Source organism: Bufo gargarizans, chromosome 5, assembly GCF_014858855.1.
Source record: "Bufo gargarizans isolate SCDJY-AF-19 chromosome 5, ASM1485885v1, whole genome shotgun sequence".
Classification (NCBI taxonomy): Eukaryota; Metazoa; Chordata; class Amphibia; order Anura; family Bufonidae; genus Bufo; species Bufo gargarizans.
The window spans coordinates 20,274,839-20,286,906 of NC_058084.1; positions in this window are offsets into that span (position 1 = coordinate 20,274,839).

Genomic DNA, 12,068 nt, shown 5'->3' on the forward strand with positions numbered 1-12,068 from the left:
AGAGGAAGAGGGTATGGGTCTTGGATGGTTATCCGATTTAGCTCGCGGAAATCTAGGCAAGGACGCAGACCCCCATCTTTATTTTTAACAAAGAAAAACCCTGCAGCCACGGGTGAAGAAGAGGGTCTGATGTGTCCCTTAGCCAAACTCTCGGAGATATAATCTTTCATGGCTTGTCTCTCCGGACCCGAAAGATTATATAACCTGGTCTTGGGTAATTTTGCGCCGGGAATCAGGTTAACCGGGCAATCATAAGGACGGTGAGGTGGTAACTTCTGACAACCCTTTTCAGAAAAAACGTCCTCAAAGTCCGAAATAAATGTAGGTAGCGTAGCTATGGAGGCGACTAAGCAATTGCTATTTAAGCAATTTTCTCTGCACGGCTCACTCCATCCGATATCTCCCTGGCCTGCCAATCCACCACAGGATTGTGCGCTACCAACCAGGGAAGACCCAATACCACAGGAGAGGGAAGGCCCTCCAGAACGTAACATGAAAGCATCTCGTTATGGTGGTCCCCTACCCGAAGGTGTAAATTATGAACAATGTGGGTGAGATTTCTCTGAGACAGGGGAGCAGAATCAATAGCGAATATGGGAATAGGTCTCTGTAACGTACAGAGAGACAAACCCATAGTGCGGGCAAAATGGGCATCTATCAGATTTACCCCTGCTCCACTGTCTAGAAAGAAAGAAATAGACTCCGTCTTAACACCAAAAACAATAACCGCTGGCAACACAAATTGCGATGTACGTATGGAGGAAACGTATACCCCCCGGCTGACATCCTCCGCACAGACTGGGGTTAGTAGTTCCGACGGTCTTTTGTTTTTGAGAAAGGAGGGACAGACATTAATGAAATGACCCCTCCCCCCACAGAAAAAACAAGCCCCCCACCTACGGCGAACCTCAGGAGGACGGACCTGACGAGTGGTTCCTCCTAGCTGCATAGGCTCATCTAAGTCCCTACAGACTAACTGCTGCTTGGGAGAGGTTACCGATTGCTCAGGAATTTTCAATCTCTCTCTAAGACGTCTATCTATTCTGATAGAGAGGGACATAACAGCATCAAGGGAAAGGGGGGTCTCATACAGCGCAAGCGCATCCTTAACCCTTTCGGATAACCCAGAGCAGAACTGACTCCTGAGAGCCGGGTCGTTCCATTGGGTATCCGTAGCCCACCTACGGAAGTCAGAGCAATACTCCTCTACTGGCCGATCTCTCTGTAGGAGTCTCCGTAACTTCGACTCAGCCAGGGCGACTCGGTCAGGGTCATCATATATGAGACCCAAGGCCCCAAAAAATTTGTCCCTTCCCCCAGAAAATCTGTCAGGAAGAACAACCTTGGGTTCTGCAACAACCTGGTTACCCATAGCAACCGCTGGGCTTGCGGTCTGCTGCATTTGCTGCTGTTGCTGGAGGACCGACGCCTTCAATCCTGCCACCTCCAAAGACAGGCCATGAAGTTGTTTTGCCAAAGCAGCAATAGGATCCATGCTGGATTCTAAATAGAGAGAGGAAAAAAAAATTTTTTTTTTTTCTCCTTCCCAAAAAATAAGGGCCAGATATAATATCACGGCCGGCGTGCCTATCACATACGTGACACAAAGGGAGGGAAAAGGGAAGGCTCTGTCCAAGGGAGAGGGAAAGGTGGTGACCCCTATCTCACCCTGAGGCTGGCACCTGACTGCCCTGACGTCCCTAGACGGGTTCCTCACCCGTACGCTGATCACGTGCCTAAAACCCTGGCTTTCCCTAAGATGAGCCCTAGATAGTGAATAGGGCGGTGGGAACACTAGTCCGCACCACTGACACTAAGAGGAAAACACCAAGGGGAGGACAGACAATACAGACTAAACATATAATCCCAGGTGGGCGACAACAGGAGACAACAAAAAGCCCAACAGGGATCCGGAGGGAAACACTCTGGAACAACAACCAGGATTCACAGCTCCAGTGGGTCAGTATAGAAGTCCAGGCAGGAAGCTCTATAACTGGCAACCAGAGAAGTGAGAGAGGAGAATATAAGGAGGTTGGGAGTGGCAGACAAGAAACAGCTGAGGAGGAGAAGCTACGGATCCCTGAGTGAGACAAAAAGGATTGCAAGGCAAACACAGAAAACAATCACTAAGAAACAACGTGATCTTTAGACATAGAGCGCGCAGCCACCCGCTGCGACTTCCTGACCCCGGGTATAACGGAGTCAGACGTGGCTCTTGACACCCTCGTGACATGACTCTTTGATAATGACCCTTTTTTTGGAAATGGGAAACAGATTTACAGATGTCTTTCTCGCCTGAAGAGGTGGTCAAGATGTGTACGTTCTCTCATGGATTATCCAATGCAACTTCGGCACAGGAAAAAAACTTTAAAATCCTGTCTAGATGGTATTATTGTCCATCGGCCCTTCATAAAATGTTTCCTACTGTCTCCAATTTATGAATAAAAATATATAAGGCTGGCACTCAAATATGTGAAATCAATAGAAGTGGCAATTTATCAGATAAAAAACAATACAATGCACAATCAATTAATAAAATTTGTTAAACAACATATAAAATAGACAATGTAAAAAGACCGCAAAATATATATGCATACACTGTGGACTGCAATCTTGAGGGTATTATCGGGTATCCCCTAAGAAACTCGAGGTATATCTGTTGAGAAATGTGTATAGTAGTTTCTCTATGGTATGAAATATTATCCTCCTTGGAATGGTCTTCTAATTGAGATGCAAGCTGTTCCAGGAGCGGCACTATGGCCGGATAGAAAATGACAGTTCACGGAGAAATTCCGAATAATGCGGATATGCCACAAAGTAAACGTTGGGCTGCAGGTGGGGAGTAAAGCGGGACCGGCTTATCTTACCCTTCTAGTTCGGGTCCGGTGGCTGGGAAGTCTCTTCCTCTTACCGCTACTCACCACGATGCGCCGGCTTCTGCTCACGCTGTTCGGCGTCCTCGCTCGAGATTGTCGTGTCACGTGATGATTATCTCGCGGGATTCGCCTGTTAGGTGGTTCAGTTTGTTTTCTCCTCCGGCTACTTTCAAATCAAATTTCTGTGGAGCGCTCCAACATCCGAGAGGTTTAAAAACTTGCTTGGTAACTCCGGATCATTCTTTATAGGGGTGAACTCGCCAAACGCGTTTCGGGGACATCTCTCCCCTTCCTCAGTGGCTCTACCCCCATTATGATATCGCTTCCTTTTATAGTCCACTCAGTACCATCAAAAGTCCAGTTTTTGCTGTTTGCAGCATTAGTGCGGTTTTTGTGCGGTATTTCTGCGACCAAAAAATATCTTAAAATATAAAACCATGTGAAAGAGAATATAAAATATGAGAAAGATAGTAGGGCCAATCAAGACTAACATGATATGGAGGAGGGGACACAATTCCTGGACTGCTCAGCAGAAAAAATGTCTTATGTCTTGAAACCCAATAAAAGTTCACCCCTTCATATCTTTTATTGTAGTGAAGTAATAAGAATGTGGGCCTGTCTCCAAGGAGGGGGCCACAGTGCCGATAAACGGCCAAACATGTGGCCCTCCCTTGGACGAGAGGCACACAAACCAACATCTATAGGAAACCGAAAATTTCAAGTTCGGCGTTGAGGCCTGCTGGAATCAGGCTACCAAAATCGCATATACGTCGTGATTCTGCCCGGGACATTCGTCCCACATGTTTACCCCCTCTCCAGTGTGTGTCTATTTTTTCGAGGGCCATAAATGTCAGTCCCCTAGGATCTTGATTATGGGCTTCTTTGAAGTGCTTTGAAAGTGAGTGTTTCTGATATCCTTTTTTAATATTAGAAACGTGTTCGGATATCCTCACTTACTCGGATATCCTCAATATACTGCCTGGAGCAAGGACACTGAACAAGATATATTACACTCGTTGTATTACAAGTCAGAGGATCTTTAATTTCCCATACAAAACTGTTCTGTGTTGAGCCAATCTTTTTGATATTTTTTGGGGCTTTGGTTACTTTACAGCCGGCACATTGGCCGCATCTGTAAAACCCCTTTACACTCATCCAATTTTCAGTATTTGGGAGATTTTTTCAATTTATTTTTCACTGACGGGGCTATTTTTATTCCCAGATTTGGTGCCCTAGTAAAAGTAATTTGTGGTCTCACTGGGACCAGTGTACCCAGAATTTTGTCTTGTAATAAATGAGGCCAGTGTTTTCTAATAATTTCTTTGATTTTTCGATATTGTACAGTATAGGGGAGTATTATACGAAATTGAGATTCTTGTTGAACTTCTTGGGGAGATTTATTTGTTAAAAGACTGCTTCTAGGTATTTTCCTAACATTCTCCAATGCGTCGTCTAATATCGTATTTGGATAGTTTTTCGAGACAAATTTCTTCCTCATATCTGATGCTTCTATTTCAAATTGGGAATCTTCGGTACAGTTCCGTTTTAATCGCCGGAACTGTCCGAATGGTACATTTAGTAGCCAATTTGGTAGATGACAGCTCGAGTGCAGGATAAAGGCATTTCTAGCTGAAGGTTTTTGATATGTTTCTCTCTTAGTGATTAGCAGATCCAGGAACTCTGTCCCCTCCGATCCGATTTTGGCAGCAAACACTAGATTAAAAACGTTGTCGTTCAATGTAGCTATGAACGAACGCAACATTTCCTCATCTCCTTTCCAAATTAAAATCACATCGTCTATATATCGCTGCCGGAGCACCAGGTCGCCCCCGCGGTATGGATCAATGGCAGCCTGTTCCCATTGAGCTAGGAACAGGTTTGCGTAGCTGGGGGCGAACCTGGTGCCCATGGCAGTCCCTCTGATCTGTAAATAAAACTCTTTCTCAAAATAAAAATAATTGTGCTGTAAAATATGTCTGATTCCTTCTAATATATATTCTATTTGTGCCAACTTCATTGTGCTATTTTTTTGCAATTGTCTACTAATGGCATCGACCCCTTGTTCATGGTTTATAACCGTATACAACGACTGGATGTCGAGTGTGGCCATAATCCAGTCTGGTTCTGCATTGAGACCTTCTAAAATATCAATAATTTGTGTTGTATCTTTCAGGTAAGACAATGTTGTTTTCACCAAGGGTTGTAACCAGGTGTCAATATATCTCGAAAGGTTAGCTGTCAGGGAGCCTATCCCGGATACTATGGGGCGACCCGGAGGGCTCTCCATATCCTTATGTACCTTAGGAAGGCAATAAAAGACTGGGAGCCGTCCGGGCGCCCCCATAATGAAGCTACTTTCTTGGTTGGAAAGGATCCCCATTTGTGACCCCTTTTCACAATATTTGCGTAGATTCTCGCAAAATTTCAAAGTTGGATCAGATTTTAATTTTTTATATGTTGAGGCATCGGAGAGCTGTCTTAAACATTCTTCTGTGTATTTCACTGTCTCTAAGATCACGATTGCTCCGCCTTTGTCCGCGGGGCGAATCGTTATTTCCTCATTTTTCTGTAATGTTTTCATGGCCACTACCTCTTTATTTGATAGGTTCTTCTTATAGAATGTCTTTTCTTTTATTCTTCTAAGGTCAGTTTCAAAATTTTTCTGAAAACTGCTAATTTCTGGACCTATCTCATTCCGTGGGAATTTTTTAGACTTATTTTTTAACGTAGTATGTCTAAATTTATCTGTTTCTTGGATGTTCATCATTATTGGGTTTTTGATAAAATATTTTCTAAGGCAGATATTTTTGATAAATTTTTGAACACCTATATAGGTGCTAAATTTATCCAAGGAGCAAATTTCAAACCTTTATTTAGTAGGGAGATTTGGGACGGTGTCAAAATTGTATTACTCAAATTAATAATATTGTTTTCATGATCGGTGTCTGATGTTGTTATCGGTGGTTCCTTCTTCTTTCTTCCCCTTCGTGTCTTTTTATTCCTGTTTGGTGGTTGTGATATGACGTGTTCTGAGTTTCTCTCATCTTGTGTATTAATGGGGTTGTTGGGTAATTCACCTGTCTTGAAGAGCGTGTCCGTGTGGGGGAGTGTTGTTGGTGTGTCTCTTGATTGATTTGTGAGTTGTTGTATCTCAAATTGTACGGGTGTCGTTGTGGGGTTCGTGCTCTCCTGTTGTGATTGGGGGACCGTGATTGTCTGTGCTTGGTTCGTGGTTCGTGGTGTGGGGGGGTCCTGTCTAAAAAAGGCTGCTGTGCAAGAGTTTCGAATCTATTTCTAATGGGTATATTGGATCCCATATATTCTATGGGGATCTCAGTAGACACCTCCTTTCTCTCTGAATGGTTATCATTTCTATTATATGTTTTTATTAAATTCGTATGTTTATTACTCTTTTTTGAGATTATTTCGGATTCGGTTTTGTCAAGACTCTTGCAAATTTGCTCTTGCCATAAATTAAATATACCATCCCTAGGTAATTTCTCTATTTTGATTTTCATTTGAGTCATGTTTTCTGTTAGAGATCCCAGGATTTGTGTTCTTCTCTTAATGATGAGTTCCATGAGAGTACGGGACTGTGTGCGGAGGAGGAATTCCCATTCAAGGTTGAATTCTTCTCCACACAAGTCCTGAGCAGGAGTTTTATATAATCTAAGACCCTTGGGGATTTTGTTCTGTGTCAGATATTGGCGTAATGATCTCATCTCCCAATGTTCTCTAAGCTGTTTTAAAACATTCTCATTACCGTACTTCACTACAATAAAAGATATGAAGGGGTGAACTTTTATTGGGTTTCAAGACATAAGCCATTTTTTCTGCTGAGCAGTCCAGGAATTGTGTCCCCTCCTCCATATCATGTTAGTCTTGATTGGCCCTACTATCTTTCTCATATTTTATATTCTCTTTCACATGGTTTTATATTTTAAGATATTTTTTGGTCATTTAGATACATAGACCGCAGCAATATTGTTTCTATAATGGAAAGAAGATGGCAATATGCATATTTAGATATATATTTATTTTATATGCTTTTAATTTTTATGATATTCTCTGTTGATAATATTGTTGGGGAAATATCCCCTCTATTATACCATATTATTACAATAAAAAGGAGAGATTACAAGTAAAAACGTATAAGCCGCAGAAATACCGCACAAAAACCGCACTAATGCTGCAAACAGCAAAAACTGGACTTTTGATCCGGACTTTTGATGGTACTGAGTGGACTATAAAAGGAAGCGATATCATAATGGGGGTAGAGCCACTGAGGAAGGGGAGAGACGTCCCCGAAACGCGTTTGGCGAGTTCACCCCTATAAAGAATGATCCGGAGTTACCAAGCAAGTTTTTAAACCTCTCGGATGTTGGAGCGCTCCACAGAAATTTGATTTGAAAGTAGCCGGAGGAGAAAACAAACTGAACCACCTAACAGGCGAATTCCGCGAGATAATCATCACGTGACACGACAATCTCGAGCGAGGACGCCGAACAGCGTGAGCAGAAGCCGGCGCATCGTGGTGAGTAGCGGTAAGAGGAAGAGACTTCCCAGCCACCGGACCCGAACTAGAAGGGTAAGATAAGCCGGTCCCGCTTTACTCCCCACCTGCAGCCCAACGTTTACTTTGTGGTATATCCGCATTATTCGGAATTTCTCCGTGAACTGTCATTTTCTATCCGGCCATAGTGCCGCTCCTGGAACAGCTTGCATCTCAATTAGAAGACCATTCCAAGGAGGATAATATTTCATACCATAGAGAAACTACTATACACATTTCTCAACAGATATACCTCGAGTTTCTTAGGGGATACCCGATAATACCCTCAAGATTGCAGTCCACAGTGTATGCATATATATTTTGCGGTCTTTTTACATTGTCTATTTTATATGTTGTTTAACAAATTTTATTAATTGATTGTGCATTGTATTGTTTTTTATCTAATAAATTGCCACTTCTATTGATTTCACATATTTGAGTGCCAGCCTTATATATTTTTATTCACTACATTACCTTTTGACTGATTGGGTGAGCAGTCTTCAGGCTAGAGCACCAGTTCCGTTTGGAAGAGGTAGTCTATCCACTACTGTATTACGTATTCTGTCTCCAATTTATGTTGGAGATATAAGACAGAGGAAGGTACCTTACTACATATCTGGTGGGATCAGGTGCTGGGGGTCTACAGGAAGTTCTCAGGGAAAGAGATGTCTAAAATGACCCTCCTTTTCCTCGTGCCTGGTTCTCTGGCACAAGTGAAGAAGAATGCGTTGCGATTCTTTCTCACGGCTGCTCGTATGACGATTCCACGACACTGGAAATCGGATCGTGTACCCTCTCTCCATGAATGGGCCAAAGAGCTTAGGTATTTATTGAAAATGGAGGAGCTGATTGCGCTCTCTCATGAAGAAGGTGATAGGTTTGCTGGTAGGTGGCGGTCTCTCTCTGACTACCTGCTTCCCCCTGAATTCTCTGCGCAACTTGAATTGGAAGATGGAGATGTTATGTAGTTCTATAGCCCGTCTGTCGGTCAGTGTTCTGGCGTTGGAGATATCACAGAAGACATTATGACTGTTCAGTCTCTCCTTCATCCTCTTTCCTTCCCTCTCTGTCTTACCCTGTTATATCTTGTGACATTGCTGACTTTCTCTGCTGATATAGATGGATATATTATGAGGACCTGCGAGGTCCTGCGCTTCTTGTTCACTTTCAATGAGACTTTTGCAATGTTATTGTTACTTAGTGCAAATAAAAACCGAGTAAACATAAAACTTAAATAAATAAGAAAAAGTAGACAAACTGCATTAGGTATTGCCACGTCCGTAACGATCTGCTGTATAAAAAAAGTCACATGACCTAATCCCTCAGGTAAACGCTGTAAAAATAAATAAAAACTGTGCCAAAACAACCAATTTGTTGGTCACCTTGCCCCATAAAGTGTAATAATGAATGATCAAAAAAATCATATGTACCCAAAAATGGTACCAATAAAAACATCAACTCTTCCTGCAAGAAACGAGCCCCTGCACAAGACGATCGGCAGAAAAATTTAAAATAATAGGGCGTACAGAAAATGGAGAAAAAAAAAACTAAATTTTTGTTTTCAAAAATGCTTTAATATGTAAAACTGAAACAAACATCATAGAAAGTAGACATAGTTGATATAATCGCGTCCGTAACAACCTGATCTATAAAAATAGCGCATGATCTAACCTGAATGTTGTTAAAAATAGAAAATAAACAGTGCCAAAACATCAATTTTTTGGGTTACCTTGCCTCACAAAAAACGTAATATAGAGCAATTAAAAATCATATGTACCTCAAAATAGTACCAAAAAAACTGTCCCCTTGTCCCGTAGTTTCCAGAATGTGGTCAGTTTTTTGAGTTTCTACTGTAAGGGTGCATCGGGGGGCTTCAAATGGGACATGGCATCGAAAAACCAGTTCAGTTAAATCTGCCTTCCAAAAGCCATATGGCGCTCCTGCGCCCCGCCATGTGCCCGTACAGAGGTTTACGACCACATAGGGGCTGTTTCTGTAAACCGCAGAATCAGGGTAATAAATATTGCGTTTTGTTTGGCTGTTAACCCTTGCTTTGCTACAGGAAAAAATTGATTAAAATGTAAAATCTGCCCCCCCAAAATTCTAAAATTCTGAAATTTCATCTCCATTTTCCATAAATTATTGTGGAACACCTAAAGGGTTAACAAAGTTTGTAAAATCAGTTTTAAATACCTTGATGGGCGTAGTTTCTAGAATGGGGTCATTTGTGGGTGGTTTCTATTATGTAAGCCTCGCAAAGTGACTTCAGACCTGAACTAGTCCTTAAAAAGTGGGTTTAGGAAATTTTCCCAAAAATTTTGAAATTTGCTTGCAAACTTCTAAGCCTTCTATCGTCCCTGAAAAATAAAATGTCATTTTCAAAATGATCCAAACATGAAGTAGACATATGGGGAAATGTAAAGTACTAACTATTATATCAGGTATTACTATCTATTATAAAAGTAGAGAAAAAAATTTTTTTTTACTTTTAGATTTTTAAAAAATTTTGGTAAATTTTGAATTTTTTCCACAAATAAAGGTGAAATATATTGACTCAAATTTATAAAGAACAATGTGTCACGAGAAAACAATCTCAGAATGGCTTGAATAGGTAAAGGTGTTCGAAAGCTATTACCACATAAAGTGACAGGTGTCAGATTTGTAAAAAATGGCCGGGGCAGGAGGGCGAAAACTGGCCCGGGGTAGAAGGGGTTAATAAATATATATTTTGTTTACAACTGGGATCATTTTGTCTTCAGTCCAAGGCAGATCCGGATCTCTGGAGAGATTGATGTTTATGAGAACAAACTGGAATCTCCTCTATTAGGCTACTTTCACACCTGCGGCAGCACGGATCTCACAGGCTGTTCACCATGTCGGATCCGTCCTGCGGCTATTTCGCCGTGCCCGCGGACCGCCGCTCCGTCCCCATTGACTATAATGGGGACGGGGGTGGAGCTCTGGCGCAGCACGGCGGTGCACGGAGAAAGCCGCCGGACTAAAATTACTGCATGTCAGGCTTTTTAGTCCGGCGCCCTTTCTCCGTGCACCGACGTGCTGCGCCAGAGCTCCGCCCCCGTCCCCATTATAGTCAATGGGGACGGAGCGGCGGTCCGCGGGCACGGCGAAATAGCCGCAGGACGGATCCGACATGGTGAACAGCCTGTCGGATCCGTGCTGCCACAAGTGTGAAGGTAGCCTTATAGATCCTAGTATGTTTACATAAATAATATAGACCATTAATCAGAGCAGTATAAATACTCTCATAAGGTGTACTGCTCGGTGCTGTGTATACTGTATGTACAGGTGAGGGTGTGTCCTGTCAGGTGTACTGCTCAGTGCTGTGTATACTGTATGTACAGGTGAGGGTGTGTCCTGTCAGGTGTACTGCTCAGTGCTGTGTATACTGTATATACAGGTGAGGGCGTGTCCTGTCAGGTGTACTGCTCAGTGCTGTGTATACAGTATATACAGGTGAGGGTGTGTCCTGTCAGGTGTACTGCTCAGTGCTGTGTATACTGTATATACAGGTGAGGGTGTGTCCTGTCAGGTGTACTGCTCAGTGCTGTGTATACTGTATGTACAGGTGAGGGTGTGTCCTGTCAGGTGTACTGCTCAGTGCTGTGTATACTGTATGTACAGGTGAGGGTGTGTCCTGTCAGGTGTACTGCTCAGTGCTGTGTATACTGTATATACAGGTGAGGGCGTGTCCTGTCAGGTGTACTGCTCAGTGCTGTGTATACTGTATATACAGGTGAGGGTGTGTCCTGTCAGGTGTACTGCTCGGTGCCGTGTATACTGTATATACAGGTGAGGGTGTGTCCTGTCAGGTGTACTGCTCAGTGCTGTGTATACTGTATATACAGGTGAGGGCGTGTCCTGTCAGGTGTACTGCTCAGTGCTGTGTATACTGTATATACAGGTGAGGGCGTGTCCTGTCAGGGGTACTGCTCAGTGCTGTGTATACTGTATATACAGGTGAGGGTGTGTCCTGTCAGGTGTACTGCTCAGTGCCGTGTATACTGTATATACAGGTGAGGGTGTGTCCTGTCAGGTGTACTGCTCAGTGCTGTGTATACTGTATGTACAGGTGAGGGCGTGTCCTGTCAGGTGTACTGCTCGGTGCTGTGTATACTGTATATACAGGTGAGGGTGTGTCCTGTCAGGTGTACTGCTCAGTGCTGTGTATACTGTATATACAGGTGAGGGTGTGTCCTGTCAGGTGTACTGCTCAGTGCTGTGTATACTGTATGTACAGGTGAGGGTGTGTCCTGTCAGGTGTACTGCTCGGTGCTGTGTATACTGTATGTACAGGTGAGGGTGTGTCCTGTCAGGTGTACTGCTCAGTGCTGTGTATACTGTATGTACAGGTGAGGGTGTGTCCTGTCAGGTGTACTGCTCAGTGCTGTGTATACTGTATATACAGGTGAGGGCGTGTCCTGTCAGGTGTACTGCTCAGTGCTGTGTATACTGTATATACAGGTGAGGGTGTGTCCTGTCAGGTGTACTGCTCAGTGCTGTGTATACTGTATATACAGGTGAGGGTGTGTCCTGTCAGGTGTACTGCTCAGTGCTGTGTATACTGTATGTACAGGTGAGGGTGTGTCCTGTCAGGTGTACTGCTCAGTGCTGTGTATACT